Below are 26,302 nucleotides of genomic sequence, written 5' to 3'. Positions count from 1 at the left end.
CAATCCACCTTGACACATCACAAGGCTTCAGTAGTACATAAGAAGATTGCAAAACAGAATCCAAATGTTGAGTCTTTGTTATGCCTTCCAAGGAATGCAGGTGATTAACGTGTGTGTGTGTGTGTGTGTGTGTGTGTGTGTGTGTGTGTGTCTATGCTCATATGTGCTTTGCTTTGGGCCTGAATCATGTAAAATACAGCCTCAATTAAACTGCAATCCAGTGTGTAGATTTCATATCACATTGTGGACCGGACAGAGACGAGATGCTTAGGTTGCAGCATATTCCATGAGGGTTAGTGGCCAGCTCTAGAGTAAGCAGAGAGCCAGTGAGGCACAGAACCAAGCGGGGCAGTTCTGACCTCCCACTGCTGCTGGTTTGTAAAGTCCAAATCCCTAACCCAGATCCACCCAACCATCTGTTTCTTCGGGCTTGCTCCCAGGCTATCAAATGCAATTGCAGAAAATTGGCTCTAAAACAAATTTATGATTTTCAAGCTCAGGCGGACTCTCAGTGCTGCTCAAAATGCTCTTACTTACCAATGATTGGTTCTCATTCGTATTCCCAGTAGCAGCTGCAGCAATGCTTTATCCTTGTTTTTCAGGATTCCAACCCATGCTGTCAATTCCCGCGTGTACTAACAACTATTTATTGAGCACTTAGTATACTCCATGAATTTTTAGGAGAATATGAAAAATATTCACAAATTATTTGAAGCACTTCTCACCAAAATGGTGGAAACTATTTCTCTGCCCTGATCTGGTCTGACTTTCTGTTTTCCTTTGGGCAGTATCATGGAATAAAAATCATGTTCCACTACTTTCAAATAACAACTCAAGAATCTCTCCAGCTTCCTCTCATCTTCTTGGAGTCCTGAGACAATGATGCTCTGAAAACTCTAAATTTGAAAGATAATTCCTTGACTTTGAAAGATGGCTGGAAGTTCTAGAGACAGCCAGTGAACTTAGCCATCATAACTGAATCCAGCAACCAAATTATAGTGGTACCTGAGTTCACGGATGCTTTCGTTTGCAAACAATTTGGTTCACAAGCAGAAGCATTTGGAAAATTTTGGTTTTGTTTCCAAACTCTGCATGGGATGATAAACACAACTGTGGCCATCTTTCCCACACAAACACCAACATGGCCATCTTTTCCAAAATCATAGAAGAAATTAAGTTTGTGAATCAAGATACTACTATACTACCCACTGAGACAGCCCAGATGAGGCGATACACCAACCACGGAGTTAACAATGGGTAGTTGGCCTATGAGTTATTCTCCTAGTTCACTCAACATAAACTCCTGGATTTAAGTACTAGCTTTCTATAGCAGAAAACCACTGAAATTTTTGTGACTTGATGAAATAACATTTATTTCTCTCTCATTTAAATAAGTTTTTGATTAACTTTTTTGAGATCGTTGTGTTCCATTAGGGACTTTGGCATCTTCCATGGTGTGTCTCCAGCTTCTCTAAATCCCTAGAGGATCTTTATTCCACCAGCTAAAGGAGGGTCAGGTGGGAATAATGGGGAAGGAAGACAGAAGGTTGAACAAGAGCAGATGTGAGCACTGTAAGTGTGGCTACTTCAGCACACATTCTAGTGGCTTGAGTTCAGTCACCCAACCACATCTAAATGCCAAAGTGTGTGAATAGTAGTCTATGAGTTTCAGAAGAGAAGAATGTGGGTTTTTAGTCAACATGTATCAGTCTGCAACTGCCACCCTCTGAAATAGATCTTGCACTTTCTTTTTTTCTTCCAAACATTATCATTTGTCTTAGGAAAAAAAAAACAGGTAAATCATCCAACTCAAATTCACTGGGTCTTTGGATCCTACAAAGTTGTTCCTTTAGGTCTAGAGAGGTTTCGATAGAACTGCAATTTCCATATTGAAAAAGCAGTCTTCAAATGGTGGTGCAGGGTGAGTATTCTTGCCATAGAAACTCAACCTTGGAGTGAAGGAAAGTATAAAGTACACAGCAGCTGCCAGTCCACAGCCATTCTGAGATTCTGCTGTGTGGGCAGAAAAGCCCCTAACCTTGCACTGGCTGAAGGACCTGTGTTACGCTGATTCTATTGCTTGAGATAATCGCTTGTCCTTTGCTCTCCACTGACCTTGGCTTCATCCTTCCTGAAAGGTTCTACCTTGTCCATTGTACTCCACGGTAACACATAAACCATGTTCATGGAATAGTGTCTCTTTGAGGATTTTACAGATTTTGTAGCAATTTTCTATTGGAACAAATTTTAAACCCATAGTTCACAGAGAAGCATGCAAAACAGAAAGGTTTATACATTTCACTTTAACCTCATAGATTTCATATTGCAATTTCTATATTTATTTGGTAGACCTCTAATCTGGTTGTTTGCAGTCAGTTCTAGTTACAGTTACACATATGAATGACGCAACAATTCTTTCCTTCTTACAGTTTTAAATTTTGTATTTTTTGCATGTATATATTTATTTGCTACTTAGTTTCTCTCTACTTTTAGAAATTAAGAGCCATCTCCTCCAGGGTATCTGAAACTTAAATTTCCTTAAGATGAATGACCCTTATTTAAAAGAGGAGTCTTACTGGATCTCTGGTGCTGTTTTACTCAGTTGTATTCCTCACTATTTAAGTATAAAAGCACCCAGATTTCTCAATCCCCAAAGATTTTTGTCTTCCTCCATCCGTCCTAGTGGTCTTTCTTGCCTGAATCAACTCTTCCCTATAACATTAAAGGCAACTAACCGTGAAAATCATACATTTTCCCTTTGATCCTTCAACAATTTTCTCTAGCTGTAAAATCAAAGTCTGGCTCCATACCATTTTCTTTATCACTCTCCTCTATTATTGATGATGTCCATCAATCACATCCATGGCTCAAGCCTGCAGGCTGTACCCCGTTCTCTAGACATGCCACATATTTTCACATCATTCTTTTGCTTTGTTCGTTTCTAATGATTAAAAGTTATGCTAGAACTTCAAGGTTTCGCTTCAGTATGGAATTACCCACAACCCTCTCCCATCTAGTAACTTTATTCAAAAGGAATTTCTTTCTCCTCTGTTGTCTCAAAGCAATTTATTGTTACTCCTAATGGAATATGACTTCTTGTTATACAATTTTATCTCCTTGTGTTTCTCAATCTGCTTCACCATTAGTTACCAAAGATTTGGGGGCGTAGAACTCTGTATCCCAGGCTTGTGATAAGGAACATAGTGAAAGCTCAGTTTGTGATTGCTAGAGTTACACAAATGCATTAAATGCTAAAAGTATTCTGTATCTCATCAACTGCCTTGGCCAAATCAAGTATGCAGTAATCTGTCTTGTTCGTTAATTCAGCCAACATGACCAAGCCAGCATGGAACAATCAGGTCATTGTACCCTAAAAGAACAATTATTATTTTTTTCAAAGCATTAAAAGATAGAAGTTTCTAAAAATACACAGATGATGTAAAGGATTTAATGCACTCTTCCCCAGAAGTTAACACTTTATTTTCTTCTTGTCACAAAGATGGCATTCATTATCTAAGTTTTGTCTCTTAAGGTTACTTATGAATGCAGGCTGTCTCTTTAAAAGGATAATTGCTGGTAACTATTTAGAACTACATCATTTTTATGCGTTAAAGCTTGAAAATGTAATGCATTTTCAGTGCTTTCTTGAAGTCATTGAAAAATGCAAAAAAAGCATAGAAAAAAGGAAAATAGGGGGGAAACATAGAAAAATGAATGTTTTTGGAAAATTCTAGTTCACTTTACTTTGAGTTCTTGCTCACTAAGTTCTTAAGGAACATAAAATATTTTGAAAAGGTCACAGAAATGAATGTGGCATATTTTATTTCCCATGTTTTATCTTCTTCTTGAATTTACTTTGATGATAACTTGAATTTTAATACTCTCACATGTGCTTTTTGGCTGTGTTTTTGTATTTTTTTTTAGACCAGTAGTTTTTGAGATCTAAGAGAAATGTTAAAATCATATAACCCAGTTCTTTAATTTTTATGAAACTTTGAAAGGTCAAGTAACTTCCCAAAGATTAAGCAATAGAAAAATAGTCAAGATTAACACCAAGCTTTACTGAATCTACTAAAAATGAAAGTGACATGACAAAATTAACATTTACCAAGAAAATATTAGGCTCTCTGAGTTCACCTTCTCAGCCCACTTTAATTGACCAATTTTTCATTTGTAAGAAATTGTGGAGAATAAATAATACTATTTTTCTAAATTGGCATAGCCTTATATAAACTACATGCCTCCTATAATTCTACCAGAAAATCTGTGACTTTAGAAACTCCTGTTCTTAATTTTACTTTTCACTATTATTTGCACTCTCACACAGACACACTGCCTCTCTGTCTCTATCTCTGTCTCTATCTCTCTGTCTCTGTCTCTCGCTGTCACATCTCTGTCTATCTCACTGTAGCTGTCTTTCTCTGTCTCTCTATATCTCTGTCTCTCTCTGTCTCTCTGTCTGTCTCTGTCTGTCTCTCTCTGTCTCTCTCTCTGTCTCTCTCTCTCTCTCTCTCTCTCTCTCTCTCTCTCTCTCTCTCTCAGTAGCCCACGTTAACTGGAAGATGCCTGTATAACATTGAAGTCTAGCTATTTAATGAAAATCTTACTATGCCAGGAACCCCTCAGATGTAGCAGGCACTTTTTTCTTGGTGATTTAATCGCTTCCTTCCATTTAATTACTTTGAGGATTAACTATGGGCAAATGTATTTCAATAATAGGCCAATCTACAAAGCACAGGAAGCTTTCCCCCATAGTCCCAAGGGAAATTTAGCACTTCCGACTGTAACTCTGCATTACAGAGCTCATGTTTTTTTCAGCCCGTAAGCCATGTGGGTCACCTTGCTTGCCTGGGTGTAAAAAAAAAAAAAAAAAAAACTGTCATAGGTTACACTGTTTACATGCTAGCATTTGTACACAATTTCTGGCAGAAGTAAAGATGACTCTTCTTAATCCAGGTCATACAGGAAGCTATTTCTTTCCAAATCAAGTCATTAATGCTTAAACAAGCAAACACCACAGCCAAGACAAAATCAATTTGCAAAAAGGGGAGGCTTTTTTTCCCCAAACACTCCAGCAGTCACTGGGGAAAGATGCTTTTACAAATCTAATGCTTGAGAGTATTATAGTATTAGGTTAGGTTGATCATATTTTTCTAGTTGGATTTATTTTATTTGAGAGTCTAGGTGATTAATAGTATTGAATACTATCAGCACTGTTTTCACTACTAGAAGAAATACTTTTCCTACTAAGTAGCGAGCATAGAATCTGTACAATGACCTTCATTTGACCTCTTAGCTTCATGGGTCTGGGTATCTTCCAATGACTAACTACTCTGACAGCAGTTTCCACATTTTGCTGCACATTAGAGCCACCTGGGGAGCTTTTAAAAATCCCACTGTTCAGTTTCCACCCATCTCAATTAAATCAGGAGATCTGAGGGCTCGGAGCCACGCATCAGTATTTTTTAGTAATCTCTAGATGATCATGCAGCAAAGGTTGGGAAATACTGCTTGGTAACACTTTTAATTTATGTTGCTTTTGGATGATAAATTCTGAGGACAGAGGATGAGAAGGGATTTCTAACTCGTCCCTGTCTTCCAGATTTGTAAAATCAAGAAATACTAGAACTACTATGCATGTATTTGGGGATACATTTATTAAAAGGGAAATATTTGCATTAAGTATCAAGAAACAAATTAAATCTTTTTTTATCTATTTCAGGTTATGGATCTGTTTTAAAGATATAGATGTGAAAAATGCATATAAAATAATGTCCATTTCAGTGTTAAAGTTTAAAATAGACAACTAGTTTTATCAATATGTGATGATCTAATGAGTTACAAGATAGTTAATGATAAAACATGCTTTTATTAAGTTTTTACTATACAGGAAAGTTTTTCAATATAATGTTAAGGAAACTGTATTTATACATCATATATATGACATAAATAAGATATATATATCAAATATGTGTATACATATTATATTTGTGTATTATGTTATATTTGAAAGTATAAACATAGATAAATGTAACTATATAACTAAATGAAACAGAGCAGACCTGGATGGTCACATTTTTAATTAGAAAGTGTTTACTCTAAACAAGGTATCAGGGCTGTACAAAGTGAAAGTTAGTTTTTTTCTTTGTATTGCATATACTTGTATATTCTTTGCATTTTGCAATGCCACTATTTGTATTATTAAAATTAAAAAATAAACAAAGCAAACCAGAAAAGAAAGCAGTTCTATACACAGAAAAAAATGCTGGTCTACATGCAAATGGATCTTTGATTTATTGGGCCATCCATCCATTTTTAATATTTTCTTTGTTGTAGCTTGTTCTGAATGTTTCCACATTTTTACTAAGCATCTACAGTTTCATAATCTGAGATGTAAAAACCATTGACCTTAAAATATAAGTTACTGGATAAACAGAGTCTCAAGTTCAAAAGAATCAATTCATATTATAAAGTGCCCCTGCCTCACAAGAACATTTGTTTCTTAATCAGCTTTTTTTCCCACCAGTATGGCATTTAAAAGCATTTTAGAAAATGATTCAAATCTTCTAATTACATTATCATTTTCTCTTTTACCTATTTCAAAGATTTTTTTTTCCCAGAGAATTTGAACTATCTACTTTGCAGGTAAAAAAAGAAAGGAAAATTCAAAGTAAAGAAACATCTGAACATTTCAGACTGTCTAAATATTCCCACAATTGAAGCTTTAAGATTTTTCACATGAAGAACATCATCACTCAGATGAACACCTGCCAAAAAAGCAAAATATATGTTATGACAAAATTATGTAACAAAGAAATCAAATGCTAAGGAGTGCCTATATGAGTTAGAGAGAAGAAGGCAGAGTAACAAATAAAAATAGGGAAATTGGAGACGATAAGCAAAAATAGGTCTAGAAACTTTAAGGCAATGAGAGAAACCAGTGGGAACTCAAGGGTAGGATTTCTATCAAGGATACCTGATTTCAAAGAATTTCAATAAGGTATGGTTTAAGGAAATAAAAGTCTTTTCATTTATTCATGAATTTACTTAAAACTTGAAAATGAAGATCTAATAAAATTAACTAACCCACCAATTTATTCTGTAACAGAGATTTAGAAAGCTTTGAAAGTTACTGAGGCTAAAGATTATGCTTGATGAGAAAAATGTAAGCAAACAAGCAATATTAATGGTCAAAAGATTGTTTTGTAAAAAGTCAGGTGGATAGAGTAGTCCATTATGACATTTGCCATATAGTTTTTACTCAACTAGAAATTCCAAGAAAGTTGATCATGTAACTCTATTTGCCAAGGTCATCTCTATTTTCTGATTTGAATATTTTTAAAATAAAAACTAAATCTAAAGGCTTACTCTGTTGCAACAGAAAACCCAGAAAAGTTTAGTGGTTTAATATGATAGAAATTATTTCCTTCTTTATGCAGTAGCTCAATGCAGATCTTAAAGGGATAACTTCCCCACTAGTGATTTAGAGCCCCAAGCTTTTTTCAACTCATGGCCATATCACCTTTTGGGACCACGAATCTTTTGCTTCTAGCTAATAGATAGCAAAAGAGAAAGTGGAGACTGTTACTGGTAGAAAGTTGAAATATGACTTCTGCTCATATTCTGAATGTCTGTACCCTCGAAAGCTCATATGTTAAAATCCATACCCCTGATGTGAAGGTATTAAGAAACGGGACCCTTAGCAGGTGATTAGTTCACAAGGTGGAATTCTCATGAGTGGGAATAGTGTCCTTATTAAAGGGGACCTTGTGGGTTTCCTTTCTCCTTATGTCAGATGGCCCTCTAAGGAAATGATTCTTTACAAGAAGTGAAATCTTTTGTTGCTATGCTATTGGATTTGCCAGCCTCCAGACCCATAACCAATACATTTCTGTGTTTATAAACCTCCCAGGCTATAATCTGTTATAATATCTCTAATAGGCTAGGGCTACAATACATTCCATTAACAAGAATTGGACACAAGACTCCTCGTAGATATACCTCCAGGGTGGGCAGCTGTATCCTAGCAACAATGCCATATTAAAGAAGAGATGCATAAATCTTTCATGGATGGTGCGCTCTCTTTGCCACAAATGCCATTTCAAATTTCAGTGGTCATTTTATCAGAAGGGCCTTTCTAAATAGCTTAACCTAAATGTATTTCTAATTATATCAATTTCCATTGGCTTATACTGAACACTTATGAGTATTTCAGATCCCACTTTGACTGCTCTGATAGATTCCTTCTTTACTCAGGGTTCTAATACAGCAAAGAAAATGTTCAACTCTGCTGACTGTAGATAAACTGTTTTGATTCCTTTCCTTCTACCCAAGAAACATGGAGGAACTTCTGTTTGCTGTCTTCTCTCCCATAATCCTGGGATGAATGACCAGGGAATTTTCACTTTGGAATAAATAGATTTTAAGTAATAAATTGGACTAGTTTTAAGTGGGAAAATGTCACTTTTAATTTAGCTTCTCTTTATTGCCCATTTATATATCTTATCCCTTTCATTGCTTTTTTTTTTAAGGAAACATTTGTTTCTTCCAGGGTTTTCTTCCTCCTTCACCACTGTTTGTTGCATAATCTATGCATTGTTATGTCCTTGATAGCAGATTCATATCGCAGCGAGGCTAATGTTACACTTAGTTAATTTTTTACAGCCAACAGTTTGTGGCTAACAAACAAGACATTTTATTGGTCCCAGAGCTCTGCAATCGCAATTCTATAATGTTTTAGCAAACAGAATGGTTTCCCCAGTGATGACCACTCACATTCCCTCTATTTTAATAAAAATAATATACACAGCTAGTATTCTCCTCCACTGTAAGAGCTTACCCATCATCCCATACCTGTATAAACAGGTCAATAGCTCCTTACCGGAAATTAGTCCAGAGGCTGCCTGTCGGAAATCCTTGGTGAACATAAATGCCTTCAGGTCCTACCACCGGGCAAGAGAGTAGAAACGGATCCAGTCAGGCCCATTACTGCCCCTGGAAAAGCACATGCCTTCCTGAGAGTGAGTCACATATTAAGAGAACCAGTCTATTTTTACATCTTTACTTTTATAGCCCAGATGAATCTACTATAACTCTATTACAATCACTTAAACCCCATTGTCTAAGTCCATTAACACATATCATTGTTGAGATAGAAATTTTTTGGTCATATGGAAAATATCTAAGTATATTGCCTTTGAATGATGACTATATATGTATGAAATAGTTTTCTATTTCTGTAAGACAGAAAACTGTTTTGTATTATGAGACCCTATTTCATATCAGTGTCTAAGGACATACAATACCTAAATGTTCCTTTGATCTTCATTTGGCTTGTGTCTTCTCTTCAGAGCTGTACTTCTCAGCTGTGTGAGAAAAAGCAAATGACAGACAGAAAATCTGTGGTCTGTCTGAAATTGCTTTATTTAAGTTTTTTGCAGGCTGTGACCTCTTTTATCATGGCCTTATCTGGGGCTATGTTAAGGGCATCACTTCCTAAAATGTTTTAAAATTATTTCTCATTAACAACTATGTAAAAATCAGCTGTGATTTCCAAGTAATGTGTTAGGAAACAAAGTAACAGGGTATGGAGAGTCCTTATGCAAAGAGAAACAAAGACTCTGTTAATTAAGCAGCTCAACTTTTAGGGTTAGCTATTGAAGTGCAAAGTGAGTGCTCTCTGGCCATTTAATATAACTGCAGCTGTAAACCATCCTCTCCAGGTCAGGCTTATTTTGCTATCGCCTCATTAACTTCTACCACCAGTCTTGGTCTCCTGGATTGCTGGGTTGCAGTTTGCAGTTGAAATTATCTTTAATTTGAGCCACCTAAAACCTTGACACTCTCTCAGCCTTACCAAACAATGATCTTTATTTTACTTTCAAATCATATGTGGCTTTATCTATATAATCTTGTCCAAGCTGTTTATTGGCATTCTTTCTCTTCTGTGATTTTCCCACCTTGGAACAGAACATGTGGAGTTTCAATGTAGCTAAATTATTTTGATATAAAAATATCGTCATTTTATTGACCTATTTAGATGGACCGCAGTGAGACTACGATTCAAATCTCTGTTCTTAGTGATGCAACATTATCTGCTCATAATAATAGCAGTAAATAAATTTTAAAATACAAAATCAGTTCTGTTCTCATGCATTTGGAGCTATCACTTTAGATTAATTTTAATTTGCTGGGTAGAACATTTCCAGGGACTGTTGTTCATTGCTGATAAATATAGCTTGCTTATTTAAGCTCTTTACCTCCCTCTAACCCTGCTGAGAGATCTTCTGAAGCAAGAAGCTTTGCAGTGACATAGGCAGGTAATGTGCTGAAAGCATTGAACAACCTCTTACTGGAGGCACCATGATCAGATAATAAAGCAACCACTATAACTCAAGGTCAAATGATCCTTAATCTAAAACAATCTCTAAATGACATAAGAAGGGCTTTAACCTTAACATCCATTGCATTTGAGGCCTTATTTCATCTCTCTGCAGACTAAAGTCAATAACATGAGAATCAGAAACTGAGCAGGATTGCAAATCCTCTTAGGCTACCTGCTGAAAATGAAGTGGGAGAATGCATTGTTTCAAAATTCCACTAATGCAAAGAAATGAGAAAACAGTTCACAAGGTGGTTGTTCTATATCAGTATGGTAAAGTGATGTTATTTGATGGGAAATGTATTCTCTGCTTGCTTCCTGAATCCCCATTTAGCATTCTAGGAATGCTAAACCATTCTAATGGAAAAGGCCAAAGATAGGCAGATTTATTAGTCATACTTTATAATTGAATAACTTGAATATATTTATTCAAAGAGAAGCTTTCTCACTCTACAATACACATTCGGTAACTCAGAATCTGAAAAAGAAATGAAATTCAAAGACTCATTTCTATATTGAGTGTTATGCCTCAGAATATTTTATATTTATTCTTAAATAAAACTAAATATAACCTCCTAACTAAAAGGAAAGAGTCATTTGTATAATTTGAAAAAGAAATAGAATTTTTGCATCAATTCATTACAGACAAAAATTTTTGTAATAATGCTTCTCATATTTTTCGGGGCCAGTCAACTGAGGGGCTTGTTAAGCGCACCTTCTTACTTAGCAGTTTAAGGTGGTCCCTGACCTGAAACTTGGCATTTATAAGCAACTGGGCATGCCAACCCTTCCAGTTCAAGATCCACGCATTCAATGGTAAGATCCAGAATTTTGTGTTCCACGTGTCAGATTTCTAAAAGGGGAATGAAGATACAGAAAATATGAAGACCGGATTTTCCAAATTTATCTCAGTATTCTCCATTTTTATTTGCATGCATAGATATAGCTGACATCTTTTAAAGCAGCAAGGGATTATGTAGTTATTCTTTTAAAAAAGATAAAACATGGTACAAGTATGAAATGATCACTATTATGATTTGTACCAAACTTTGCATTAACAATTAATGCATGATTTATTAGTTCATGGACTACTAATTTAATCTTCTTACCGTGACCATGCAAAGAGCAGGCTGCTCTCAGGCTGTTGCAGAAATGCAAATTTAAATATAAAGCAAACAAAATACTCACTTGTTTTTATTGAACAGTTTATGAATTAAAATGTTTTTAAATTTAAAATGCACTCAAAGTAGCGTTTTTCTTTGTTGATCTTAAAAATTAGCATATTTACTTAAAATGCTGACTCAGATCTTGGACAAGCCATTTACTTTGCTGAGAAGTTCAAACTATGTTAAAGATTCTAATAAAACTTTGGGGGAAATTCCACTGCTATACAATGAAATTCCATTATGTATGACTTGCTTTTGGCTCTCCAAATGATAATAAAATATATCATATGGCATTCCCTTGTATTTATTTTTCCTGAGGCTTAGTTATTGTACTATTTATGTATTTTCCGAGGAGAGTGCTTACACTGAAAAGTGTTTTTAATTGTGTTCTTCAAGACATACTAAAGTATGTAAATTTTAGTATTATAACTATGTCATAGTGTGTTAAAATTATATATTAGCAATTATCCTGCTTAACAATTTCCATAAATATTCTGCATTTATAGTATTTAAAACACCAAGGAATAATTTTATGGCAAAAAGCTTTATTTTCCAGAGCCCTGTGCATAGTTAGCATCTGTGCAAGCTGTAATCTGATGCTTCAATGGATGATGGAAGACCATGGCCAAGGGGCTAGAAGATTATCAGCTTTGAAAGCAGAAATAACATCCAATGCCAAAAAAATTCAGGTTCGTTATTTTTATTAATATCAAGAGGCTGTCATAGAGTAGAACCTCAATAAATGTTGGATGCTCATGGTATGATTATTAAATTAATTAAATTTCTAGTAAGTTATGGTTAACAAAGTAAGTTCTCTTACAGAACCCTATTTAATAAAGAACAAACAGAGAGATTGAGGGAGAGAGACAGACAGAGACTTGGCTTTGTTTTGTCTCTCTCTCTTTCTCTCTCTCTCTCTCACCAGATGCTCCTACAGAAGAAAAAATTTCGCCCACACTGTTGAGAAAGCTGTCAGCACACAGCCTTCACACAGCAGCCCCATCCTTCTCCAAAGAGCCTGTATTCTCGACTGAAGAAAGCAGAGGTATAACGTCCAGGCATTTCAGGTAGATGCAGGACAAACCCAAGCTAGATTTCCCTCCACCCGATTCTAAGCTTGGCCCCCTAGTTTTCATAGATGTTGGTCCCTAATAACCTTGCACTAATTTCCTCAAGGAGTGTGCTCTAGGTAGAGTTGCCACTACCATCCTCATCTGACTATCAAGAAAACAAAGGCTCAGAGATGGTAAGGGGTTCACTGAAACGTAGGAGCTTTTCTTGGTTCTCGGGGGGGGGGGGGTTCCTAATCACTGCAAATCCCTATTCTTCCATGGGATGTTCATCTTGATGGCCTGTCAGAACCTTGATTTTATCTGCACTTTCGGACATGCACACAAAGGATCTTTATGCCCCTTTAATTATTTTCTAACTCTTTGGCATCAGTTCTTCCTTTCCTCTCCTTTTTCACTTCTACCCCAGAGGCACAAATAAAACTGGTACAGCTTCTCTACTGTGAGCCCCAGACTTAACAGGCACTGGCCACACCACGAAAAGACTCTGATCTTAGTGCTGTGCGCTATTTTCCCCTCTCCAGTGACTCTGCTTTAGCTCTCCAGGAGAGAACAGGAGAGAACAGTCGTTAGAACTCTACCTGAGCCAGGTACTGTAAATGTGCACAGCTTTGTTCCTGTTCTGGAACCACCCCAAACACCAGCCGAGTTACAGACCCCATAGGTTTCCATTAAAAGAATAACTAGATTTTCTTTAAAATCTTTACAAATCTAATGTATGGGCAGTGTTTAAATATTATTTGATACACACCTGCCCAATACAACAAAAGAAAAATAAGGATTATTACTTGGCACTTGTAATCAAATGTGACCTATTTGCTAAGGAGAAGAATATGCTCATTAGTGTTTGTCATTCTGTTCTAGAGGATTTGGATCTGAACAAATGAAATTAATAAAGAGGAGGGAATGCCAGGGTACAACTCGAGTATGAAGCCAGTGTTGAATGTACCTAGCAATTCACTGCAGAAAAAAACTTGGGAGGCAGTTGGGCATAGTGCTTAGAATCCTAGTTGCTTGAATATTAATATAGTAGACATATAATCTGATGTCCACTCAAAAAAATCAGCACCTCTCACAGACATTTTTTGTATCTTGGCAAAATAGGATTCACAAGAGTCATTTCTCAGGAACATACACATTGTGCAAAAGGGAATAATACTCTGTATTGAGAAGATAAACATACCTTTGCAAAAAAACACAGAATTAACGATGGCAGAGTGATAAAGAACTCTGGGAGAGATAAAAACAAAGAGAATAAAAATGATATTACTTCTGGCGTAGGAGGTGAGGACAGTTGGTAAAACAGCCATTCCAGGCAAAGAGAAGAGTGGACAGCCGCATCCTGACGTAGATCACAAATCTAGCACAGCCAACAGAAGCAAGATACGTAAGTGGAGAGAATTGCGCTTATCTAGACACTTCCAGGAAGTCACAGTCAGCTGAAAGCAACACATTAGATGCATCTTACTGGCAACTGCATCTTTCAGGAAGCAGAAAAAGTAGTGAGAGGCAGTTACTGCTTAGGAACTAATTTTGACCAGCAAAGAATACTGGTTGACAAAACAGACACTATAGAATCTTTGAGACAGAAAGGAGATGAGTCACAGTACCCTAACAATCTAATGTAGCCAGGGTTCTACACTTTAAGCAAAGATAAATATATGCCAACAGACTAAAGGAAGATAGTTTTCCAGAGGCCACAGAGAAGTTAGGCATGAGCTCTCCACCGGGCATTGGAAAAGCAAAGAATAGCACTAGGCTCTTAAACACACAGTTCTGAAAGTCTAATCGTGAAAGAGATGCAAAAGGTAGCTAAGAAACCACTTGCATTCAATCAGCCCTTGGATAAACAGAAACATCGTGAAGATGTCATTTACCAATAAAAGGAAAGAACCGAATTACAATCACACAAATGGAAACTAGTACTGAGAAAATTAAATACTAATTGTGAAAATGTCCAAGGATGATTAAAGAAATAGCTTTCTTCAAGTATGGAAAGAGCAAAAGAATGACTTGGGGAGAATACTGTGAAGTTGATGTACATAAGAGAGACAGAAAGCAAAGCTTTTCAGGTCCCTTCTCTAAGGCAGCAGATGGTTGTTGCATACGCCTGGTTGCCTGCTGCTTTTCATGAAGCATTGATGAGCTGCGGTGCTCAGCCTGCCTTGGCCATGGTTGCCAAGCCATAGACAACGAAAGCAGACAGATGTGAGACTTGATACCTGCATGCTGAGAAAAAGTCTCTCTTCATTTTGGATTTGGATCAAACCCTGTAGTTATCTTCCCTACCATGTAGTAAGCCGCCCCTAGAAGGAATCAGACCCCACATATGGCAAACATCCTGAACTCCTGATGACCTCTTCTGAATCCCTGAATGCAACCATTTTGGAGACAAACTTTATGCCCAAATCTTTCAACTATTTTAACTGAGGTATTCCTTTTTGTCCCATGGGGTTAAGCTGAATTTCTTGTATTTTTAATCAAGGGAATCTTGATTAATGCATTGGTTAAGAAGTTCAGTTGTCAGATTAGAAAGGAGAAAATAAATATTGGAATGAAGATATTAAAGTTCCAGGTAGGTAAAGAAGTTAGAAAAATGCACATTTTAAAGGACTTTGAAGACCAAAAAAGGCTTCATTCCACAAGACCAAAAGAAGGCTCAGATGACGTAAGTGAGCCATAAATAGTCATCTTTGAAGAACTATGGAGAACAGGAGTCCTGCTGGCAGGTGGGAAAGGGCAAGTAAATGTTTCCACTTTCAAAAAGGTGAAAGAAGTTCAGTTCTTTAAACTATATACCAAAGAGACTAGATGGATCTCTGGAAAAACTTCGGGTCAGTAAACATTTATGAAGTAAAAAGACAATCATTAGGAAGAAAGATAGGTTAGTAAAGTTCAAATCATACCAAGGTCATGTTATTTCTTCTTTTACCTAAAATTACTAGAAAATTTGCAAGGAATATTTGTGATGCCCAATACTGTCTGAGCCACTATTCTCCTATAGCAAAATATCGCAATCATATCAATTTGCTTTATTATTATGCTTTAACATAATATACGTTATTGTGCACTTGCAATCTAAATGCTTCAAAACAGTCACATAAATACATGTAACCACACACATAATCATATGTGCACACACAACACATCTATATGCTTCAACATATGTATATATACACGTGTTTACACATATATATGTACACACACAGACACAATACATATATGTACGCACCTATGCATGTAAGACACACAGGAATAAACAGATCATACACATACGTATAATGCCTAAATAAGGCATGTATCTACAATGCACACATGCTAAAAACAAAATCTGAATAATAAAATTCCAGGGATATAGAGGAGAAAATTGAGGTACGGTAAAATTGAGATACATTCAAAGTCACACAACTGTAACAACAAAAAAGATTTTTAATTTAGAATTTTATGATTCTTAAACTAATATTCCACACCAACAAAGAATATTTTTGAGGACCTTTACACAAAGAACGCTAAGTGAAAGGATGGCAAGCTGAAGAGATACCTAAAGTATATCCAACATCAAACTTTTACAAATTTGAATGACAGTAAAGAAACTATTACAATGAAGACTTAAAATAATTCAAAAATAGGTAATATGTTGAAGGCCTTGGAATTAAAGTTAAATATAAGAAGAAGAAAGGTAATGGGGATAAAAAGAATTCGCAGGCCCAGGCCATGCAACAAGAGATTATTCTTTTTTTCTTGGCTATGTGCTCAAGGAATTAGCAATGAGAAGTTGCTGCTAAGAGTGGACAAGGCATTAACAGCAACAATACAGCTCCAGAGAAGGAAGAGAATTAACGTATTTAACCCTGCGTGGACTAGCTCTGCGCTGGCGCTGGCTCGGAGGGGTCTATCCTCAATGATGAAGGAAAAAACTGTCATAACATAGATCAGAGATGAGAAATGAAGACGCAGTGGGTGGGCGGAAGAAGTCATTACACCCCTCCTACTGTTCAGACAGCTTTACAAAGCAAAATGAGAATTGGTGGAAAGAAGTCACTGTGCGTGAGAATTCAACACAATAAAAATAGTTTCCTCAGCAAGGCGAAGATTAAATGCTGTGATTAAACATTTTAATAAGCTAATGCTTCCTTGACATGAAGCAAGTCAGAGTCAATGGCCTTGATCTTGAAAAAAATCAATCGTGCAGGCTCCCATATTCAAATGTAGAGTTAACATGTTTTGCCCTAGAAATTCCCTCAGCAAAACCATTAAACAATCTCTATGAAAGAAAGTAAATCTAGTCTCTGCAGTCTGAGCTTCTCTGCGAAGTGGGAATGCAGCTCTTGGCCTGTGTGTCCCTGGATTTTAGACTAGGGAAGCTTGTAAATAAGGATGGAGATGTCTTTAACCCCAAAGGAAAAATCCATCAGAAGAAGCAGAGAGAACCATTTACTGCTCTAAACTCAGCACATGGAAATAAGTGTTTGTAGCTAAGGGCTGGCTAATAACAGCACAAAGTATGGCTGAAAGCCTCTTTCACTGTAAGAGTCTCAAAGCCCCTTTCACTGTAAGATATTTAAGAACAGTCTTCTCATTTTGGTTTATTGAGTGTTGTGTGTGAATAATAATTTGTGAACACATGTATGTGATCACCTTGGCTTTCAAATGTGACACATCAGTGTGACTAGTACAAAGATACAGGCCACCAAAGGCAGCCACAGTTCACAACTGTGCAACCCAGTCTTCAGCCAGTCTTTAGCAGACAACAGCAAAACCAGAGAGGAGATGATCCTCGGCTCTAGTTCTGTGTCTTGTTACCATCAGAATGTGGCTGATAGCCACCCTTCTGGACGCTGACTAGCATCGAGGATTACTAGACAATCAAAATGCTGTGCTGGGCAAACGGAAGATGCAGTGTTATTAAATATAGGCAAGTGCTTGGCTGACTGGCATGAGAGGAAACTTCCTTCTCTAACCACCGTGAACTTTGGTTCTTATGCTTACAAAGCAGTGGAAATTATAAGAATGAAGAAATAGAAACCAGTGAAAACCTTTGGTATACATTTTATCTTCTTATGAATTCAACACCCAATCATACATAATATTACAAGTACTGCTTTGAGACCTGTGCCTGCAACAGGAAAACCTGAGGTGTTCCAAAATGTTTCAGTCCCAAGCCAGGGTTTCTTGAGAATTGTGGCAGATAAAGAGCAGAGGGTGTTTGCAGCTGTATTAGTTTCTTACGGCTACTACCACAAAGGACCATGAACTTGAGGAGAAAAAACAATAGAAGCTAATGATCTTATGGTTCTGGATTTGAAAAGTATGAAATGAGTCTCATTGGGTTCCAGTCAAAACATCAGTCCAGCTCCACTCCATCCAGGGATCCTAGGGACACTGCTTTCTTCTGCTTTGCCAGTTTCTAGTTGCTGCCTGTGTGCATTGTTCCTGACCCCCTTAAAGCACCCTCATCACTCTGACCTCGACTTGCATCCTCATTGTCACATCTGTTCTCCTGCTTCTCTCTTCCTTGTAAAGATCCTGCTAACAACCTGGACTGATGATTCTCCCCAGGAGAATCTACCATTTCAGAAATTTTTTTCACTACTGATGATTAAACCCAGGACTTTTGCACTCTGGATCTCCCTCTAGAGACAGAGCTTTTAGAGTTAATGCATGCACATTGCACATCTTAATTCTTTTTCTTAATTCTCCTCACTCCCTTCCCCCTCCTCTCATCCCTTGGCCTCCTTCCCATTGGCAAAAGATCTAGCTCAGGGGGAGAAATATTAAAGCAATCCTGTTATCTTGCTATACTCCTATCTTTTATCTAGCATACAAGATTTGTGTGTTTGTTTTAAGATTTTCCTGGAGCTTTGACCTCTCCAATCTCTAGTCGAATTTTTGTGGGTATTTCCTCAAAATTCAATTTCTGTCTTCTTAGGTTTGATAGAAGGAAGGAGGAGGAGGAGCAGAGAAGCAGGTAGGGGAGAGGGAGGGAGGCGAAGGTGAAGGAGGAGGAGAAGAAGGGGTAGAGAACCACAGGAAGAGGGTGAGAAAGAGGGGAAGAGAGAAGGGGAAGAGGAGAGAGAGAGAGAAGCAAAAGAGAAACAGGAACAGAGAATATTCCTTCAGTTGCTACCAGTAGTGAGAGCTCAGGATTCCTGCTAGCACTCTGGGATGATGAGGCAAGTCTGAGCCCAACCTGACAACTTAGTGTCTTGGCATTAAATAACAAAAAGAATGGGTGTAGCTCAGTGCAGAGGTCTTGAGTTTAATCACCAATTTTGAAAAACAGATCTCAAGATGGAAGACAAAATGGCCTTACTTGAAACTTAGTGAACACATATCTATCACAATATCTCTATCCAGACAAGTTTATTTAGTATAGTTTTCAAAAACACCTGTGTTCTTGACAAGAATTCTCATCTCTGTTTCTGCCAGCACCAAGGCAGTAGCCAATCCTGAGTGGGGATAACAGAAGAATAGACATTGTCTGATTACTTGATCATTTTTTCCTGCCTAAATCTTATAATCTGAACAACTACTTTCAAGATAACAATAAGCAACATACTAACTGGTGTTAATTTCCTATTTCTTTCTCTTTTTTTGTTTTGAAATTATCATTTTTAGCCTTTTTGTTTGTTTTTAAAATGAAAAAATAAAGACAGTAATGCCTATCCTCTTCTGCAGTCCAACTTGCTTACTAGAATTTAGAAATTTTATGTTCCATATGCAGATAAACCAAAATCTGAAAATTGCTAGGTATTTGACTGGCAGCCACAGGAACTATAAAACAAGGCATGCAAGGTTTTAACTTCGTGGTTACTTGCATAAGAGGAAAACAATTCTATAAGTGGTGAAGGGTAATCTTCAGCCCTTGGTCTGAGAGCAACCTGGAGATTCAGTACCCTTGGCTAAAGAAGGAAAGAATGATCAGCATACCAACATAGACACCTGAAAATTCTGTCTGCAGTAAAACACAGAATTCTTTTTATTGCTACACAATCTGCAGACAGAAAACAGTGCTTTCATTATTTCTATATTATTCTGATGAAACTAATGTATTTTTTTCTTATTTTAGCAGCAAAAAACCAACGCTGCTAACTTCCAGTTTTAACAATCATAATAATGGGGTGGTCACACCCACACAGCCCAAAGACGAGCATAGTTCTGTTAGAGACATATTTTAGAACCTCTTCTAATTCTTTTATAACCTCTGCTTATTACATGAAGGCATATGTAAAATTGTATGGTGTCAATGTTGGCTTTTTCCTAGCAGACTTAGAAATATTACCTTGAGTGTATTTTTATTCAAGAATAACTTATGGAAATGTAAGAAGGATGTGATGTGACAATTAAGTTAACCCTCGTCTCTCCCCCCACCACCACCATTTTGTCTAACTGACTTTGCCCCATCGCATTGCTATGCCTGAGCCTGGCTCCTCACCTCAGAGGCAGGACGCTGATTGGGATGGACCCCACAGGTACCAACCCTTTCACCCTTAATTCTGAATTCCATGAATGACCACTGCAGAGGGGTCATACATATCCATTATTTTTAACAAAAATTTGTGAACTGACTATTCCAGTAAGGATTTGGAAGACTCAGAAAATTAAAGAACTGCATTTCCTTTCAGCACTTTGAAGATAAAACTTACTTTGTTGTCCATCTTCTTTATTTATAAACAAAAAGATATATAATTTTATTTGTAATTTCAAATTTAAAAGGAAAGATTACTACATAGTACTATGGCCATTTTACTGCATATCAGCTTGGGCAAATACTGTAACTTAACTTTAAGTCTTAGTATCCCAATCTAATAAATGGGAAAAATAATACTTCTTAAAATGAGCTTAGGTCAGCCATGGTGGTACACTCCGGTAATCCCAGCACTGAGGAGGCTGAGAAAGGAGATCACTGTGAGTTCAAGGCCAGCCCGAATTGCATAGCAAGACCCTGTCTCAAAAAAACAAACCAAACCAAAACCAAAACCAAATCCAAATCCAAATCCATATGCAAATCAAAAACAAAAACAAAACAAAACATGAAGATGGTTTTAGAACAACATGAAATGACGTGTGCCCATTTTATATGAAGTAAATATGCTCTTGAGTGTGCAAGGCTCTGTTGTCAGAGTTAGGTCTTCTTGGCTGCTCACCAGCTATGATCTTGGATGTTGCTCTTCTTAATTTTAATGCCCTTATTCATGAAATAAGAAAACAATGATATTTATTCTGAAGGAGTTTAGGAGAGTGAAATGACTATATATATTCAAAATACTTAAAATCATAACTGAAACACAGTAAAGCTATTAGTCCCCAGTGTCTAGAAGTGACTTAAAAGTAGTTTAAGACAAAAGGGGGGCATAACGAAGAAACTTTTGAAGTGCTTTTAGGCACAGCTGGTTTCAGGAGCTCGACCAGTCCAGTTTCTGTCTTACTATCTTTTGACTGTGCTGGATTCATCCTGGCTTCATTCTCAAGAGAGGCTTTTATCCCATCCTAATGAAGAGTGCTTGCCCAAAATATCCTGGAGGAAAGCCCAGATTCTTATCAGTTTTATTTGGATTATGAGTCCACTCTGGAACCAATCACTATGACTAGAGAAAAGATCAGGGTATATTGACTCACTCCCCATGCCTACTCTCTGACCACTGAGGAAAAGCTGGGTTTATCATACCATGTTTGCAACAACCAACCTCATTGGAAAGAATTCCAAATCTCAAAGAGAACAAAGACCAGACAGACAAAAACAATAATATCTACTACAATAAGCAATAAGGGTTATATGTTACTTTCATTGTGATAAGTGCAATTAGATAAATAATGCATTGCTTTCAGTTCTCTAAAGAAATGGAAGCAGAGCCAAAATAAATCTGTATCTATATATCCATAGAGAAAGATTTAGTAAAGAATTAGCATATATGGCTATGAGGGATGACAAGTCCCAAGGTCAGCAAAATGAGTTTGCCAGTTTGAAACACAGTAAATCCAATGGAATAGCTTAAGTCTGAAAAACAACATGCTCATAACCCACCCCCGCAAAAAAAACTATTTTACTTTAAATCTAAATGCATGAAAAGTCAGTCTCAGTTAAGAGGTAGTCAAGCAGGAGCTTGACTTTGGTTTAATTCAGAATTTCAAGAGATTGGGTATATCTCACCCACATTAAAAATCACAGTAACCTTCATTATAAGCCAACTCTAGAGAAGGAAATTGGCTTTAGTCCGTTTGACATTTACACATTAATCTCATCCAAAAACACCTTAATAGAAGGATCCAAAGAATGTTTGACCAAATATCATGGCACTCCATAGCCCAGTCAAGTTAACATGTAAAATTAACTATCACAAGTAGGAAATAATAGGAACCTGGGGGAAAGAAAACAAATATTGACTGTTTTCTCCAACACTAAGCAACAGCATAAAGTATCAGAAGTTTACTGACATTCATGGTTTAAAGATGCCTGAACATGAATTTAATAGACCTTCCCTCTTAGAGATACATTAAATAGACCAACTGTTAATGTTAAGTAAGTGTAGAGACTATCACCAAAACTCTCTTTAGTCTTGATAAGCATTTAAATTTCAAAAAGGACAAATCATAACCAGACATAAGCAAAATTTATTCTAATGAGACAAATATAGGACTTCAACTAGGTAGAAATTGATCAAGGAAGTAATAAGTGATATCAGCAGATAGATATGACCACTTTTCATAGACACACACAAAATCAATCAATCAATCAATGTAATTCCCCTTCACTAGTTTTGAAAACAAAACAGAAGAGAAAATTGTGTTAGAAGTATTAAGGTAATTTTTCTCAAAATTAAGCCAATTGCCAGATTTATGACAGTTTAGATTACCATGAAACTGAAGCAAGTGATTGATTACTTAATTGAAAACTAGTAAGTACACGCTGTACAGTCTTCAGTTAAAGAGTCAGCAGGCTGGGTTTCATACATAATTTCTCCCAGCACAGATTTGGTGTACAAACCACCTACTTAATGTCTTCAAAAAAGTTCAGGAATGGAAAATATTTCAGTTATATACTTACGAGACTTCTGATTTGGGTTAAGCTGTGACAGATGTCTTCAAAGTTCACATCCAAACAGAAGCCTTTCCTTTTAAATCAGTTGCTGTGACTTAGTCCTGCGTGCCTCACCCATGGCCCTGTTGACATTTTGGACAGAATATTTCTTTCTTGCAAGCTGTTCTGGTTATTATAGAACTTTTATCAGTATTTCTGGCCTTTACTAACTAAATGTTATTAACAACTCTCCAGTTATTTTGTAAATTTTTCTGGGAAATGAAAATCATCCCAAATTAAGAATCATTGATTTAAGCAAGGCGTGGTGGCTCAGCACTTGGGAGACTGATGCGGGAGTTCAAGACCAGCCTAGGCTACAAAGTAAGCTCTAGGCCAGCCTGAACTGCATAATAAGACCCCATCTCATAAAGACCAAAAGGAGAGAGAAAGAGGGAGGATCACTGATTTGGGCAAATTGTTAGCTTTGACTGTTAAAAATAGTCGGAAACTTTTCCCTGAAAATTGTTGTGGTGTTTATAGCTAATCTACTTTCTAATTTATGGCATATATTCTGAACCTACTTTAGCAGGTAGATTACTAGAGTTTTATTAGTGGAGCATTTTGAAGGAAATCTCAAGAAAAAAAAGGTCTAATGAAACTAAAAGTATCTCATGTCGTTAACTTTCACTTTTTGCCTCACATAAAAACTATGGCAAATTGTCACAGAAAAGTTGGTCCTTTCACCAGACAGAAAATTCACAAGTCATACACACGAAGATGGTAGCTCAAATTTTTTAGTGTAAGTTCTTTAGATACAGTGGCTCGTTTATTTCTTTATATCACTCAAAACAATGTAATGCAATGAGATGCATCCTGTAAATAAAACCTATTGGTTAATACTGTCTAAAATGTAACTTATAGATAGTCATATTTTTAAAGTATTTTCCATTCTAACTTTTTGAGTGTTTGACTCTAAAAGAAATATAATGATGTCATATAATAAATGATGTCATAAATAAAATGATGTCATATAATTTACCGTTAGTGTAGTAAGCTATCTCCCAATGTCTCCACTGATCGATATGTGATTGCCATGAAATTGCTTATCATAAATGGTGAATGAAACTGTCTAAGTGTACCCTAGTTTGGCAAGTAAACATCAATCCCATTATTACAGAATAAAATCAAGGTTCACAATCCACTAGTTCAAAGTTAAATTATATTGGCTTATTATATTTATTGATCTGAAATAGTGTGCAAAAGATATTGTTAAATTAAAAAAATTTCCTAAGAGGCTATGTATATATATTTATGTGTTTTTAAGAAAAAATTGTGTACATAAGAATGAGCGTAAACATGAAATGATACAAGCCATATTCAACTTGGAAAAGGAACAAAAGTCTAAGAGAAAACATTAGCATTTGGTGAAAATTAAAACTGGTTCAAAATGAATATTCAAAATTTCTTCATATGTATTTTTTACATATATGTAATTCACTTAAAGACCATTATTTCTTTTCTTCTATTTATGGTATGGGAATCTACAACCGTCCAAATGTCAAAAACTGTTGGATTCATTTAATAGTTGATTATAATAGCATTTTAAATGTGTTTCTGATGTGTAATTAATAACACACACATGGAAGTAAAATATTAGAAAAATATTCTGAAAAACATTCATAATGGATAGCTCTGGCTGACTCATGAGTATACTTCATATTATTTTGCTTGTGTTTTTTTTTAAATGACTATGTACTGCTTCTATAAAAAAGAACTAAAAATAAAAGGAAAAGATTCAGAGAATAGGGAGTGGAATAAAGAAGAAATTGACTTTCCAGAACCCTGAGAAATAGAAGTGCGTCAGAAAATGCTGTGTGAATAAGCAGCTTTAAGATTTGTAACATCGGTTTTGAAATATAGCTCAGAGATACTAGACCAAAGTGGTGGAGGAACTGAGTCATACTTTCACATCCATCTCTTTATAAAAAGGCAGAATGAATTCCAGGAGATACACACAGGTTCGTAGAAAATGGCTCCTGGGGAGTTGTTCTCTGCACATGAGTTTTAGTTCACTTCAAGATGTTTTTATGGCATATGGCTATGAGAATATACTCTCATGGGATTGGAAAGATAATTTATATAGGATTAAATCCAAGAATTCTGAGCTTTCTAAAAACTTACACCATGCTTTTCTGTACTATCCACAGCCTGGACTATAAATACACAGGAACAGGGTGGGGGATGTGTCTGTTTGTGCGTGTGTGTGTGTGTGTGTGTGTGTGTGTGTGTGTGTGTACCGTCAAGGCCTTACTTGGAAAATAGTTGGTTTTCCAGGGACGTAAACAGAGCCTTGGAAATTTTGTTCCAAGCTTGCTTATTCTTCTGGTGCATGACTTTGCTCCTTCCTACCTCCTTGAACCTGGCGAATTACACAGAACTATGGGGTTTTATTCAACTTTAATTTTTCTCTATGATATGATAACTGCACATATTTATAAAGAAAATTAGAATTTCTATCTCTCACATTTATCATTTTCCTGTGTTTTCAGTCTTCAAGCTTATTTCCTCCAGTTCTCATTACAATGTATAATAAGTTCGTGTGAAATATTGTATAGTCATCCTACTGTGATGTAGAGCACTACAACTTATTCTTCTTGTTTGACTAATTCATTACCAATTGTCTAATCTCTCTCCATACCCTTCTTCTTTACTATTATTATCTTCTAGTAATGACTATTGTACTCTATTTTTCTTTGGGAACATTTTTAGCTTGCATATATTAGTGAAAACATACAGTATTTAGCCATCTGTTTATGGCTCATTTCACTTAATATAATGTCCCCAAATCCACCCATTTTGCTGAAATTTTCAGGATTCCTTTCTTTATTGCTGAGTAATACTCCATTGAACATATATGCTACATTTCCAGTTTTCATTCCTCTACCAATGGGTACTTAGGTTCCATATCTAGACCATAGTGAATAATGCTATAATTGACATCAACATATAGATCGTTCTTTGATAAAATATCATTTCCTTTGGATGTATCCTCAAAAGTGGGATAACCGGATTGCAGGGTAATTCTACTTTTGATTATTTGAGGACCCTCCATATTTCTTCCATAGTGATATACTAATTTACAGGTCCATTAGTAGTGTATAATATAAGGGTTACTTTTTCTCCAAATCCTTCCTAGCATCTGTAGGTTTTTTGTGTTTTGGTAATGGCCATTAAAATGGTATTTCACCATGGTTTTCAGTTGTGTTTCACTGACGGCTAATGCTGTTGAGCATTTTGCCTGTGTGTTAGCCAAATTTTTGTGTTTTTAAAAAATTCCCTTTAGATTATTTTTCTGTTTTTAAATTAGAGTAGTACTTGTGAATTTTGGTGGAGTTTTTAGTTCTTTTTATATTCTACATATTAAAAACTCTCTAAATTATTGTTTTATTTTTAAATTAGAGTAGTATTTGGGAATTTTGGTGGAGTTTTGAGTTCCTTTTAAATTCTACATATTAACCCCTTGTGTCTTAGTTACTTTTTACTCATTGCTGAGACAAAATACCTGAAGCCCAAAGTTGGGAAAGGAAAAGTTTATTTCTTACAGTTTTTGGAGGTTTCAGTCCATACTCAGTTAGCTCCCAGGCAGGCAGGCATGGCTGGATCACCA

General features: G+C 36.2%; 1 long non-coding RNA gene across 1 annotated transcript in view; it reads right to left on the bottom strand.

Moving 5' to 3' along the window:
* Positions 1-5,075: 5,075 nt before the first annotated feature.
* LOC134477373 (uncharacterized) overlaps positions 5,076-26,302 on the bottom strand; it is a 55,064-nt gene continuing 33,837 nt past the window's right edge. Inside the window, exons 2-3 of the long non-coding RNA XR_010049404.1 lie at positions 8,882-8,994; positions 5,076-6,767 (exon numbers count right to left, since the gene is read on the bottom strand). This is a non-coding gene — a long non-coding RNA (uncharacterized LOC134477373). The remainder of the gene's footprint in view (positions 6,768-8,881; positions 8,995-26,302) is intronic.

Source organism: Cavia porcellus, unplaced genomic scaffold (genome assembly GCF_034190915.1).
Source record: "Cavia porcellus strain 051 isolate PalLab524CR breed Dunkin Hartley unplaced genomic scaffold, mCavPor4.1 scaffold_8, whole genome shotgun sequence".
NCBI classification, from domain to species: Eukaryota; Metazoa; Chordata; class Mammalia; order Rodentia; family Caviidae; genus Cavia; species Cavia porcellus.
Note: the sequence above shows the minus strand (reverse complement) of the source record. Positions and strands in the feature narration are given on the sequence as shown.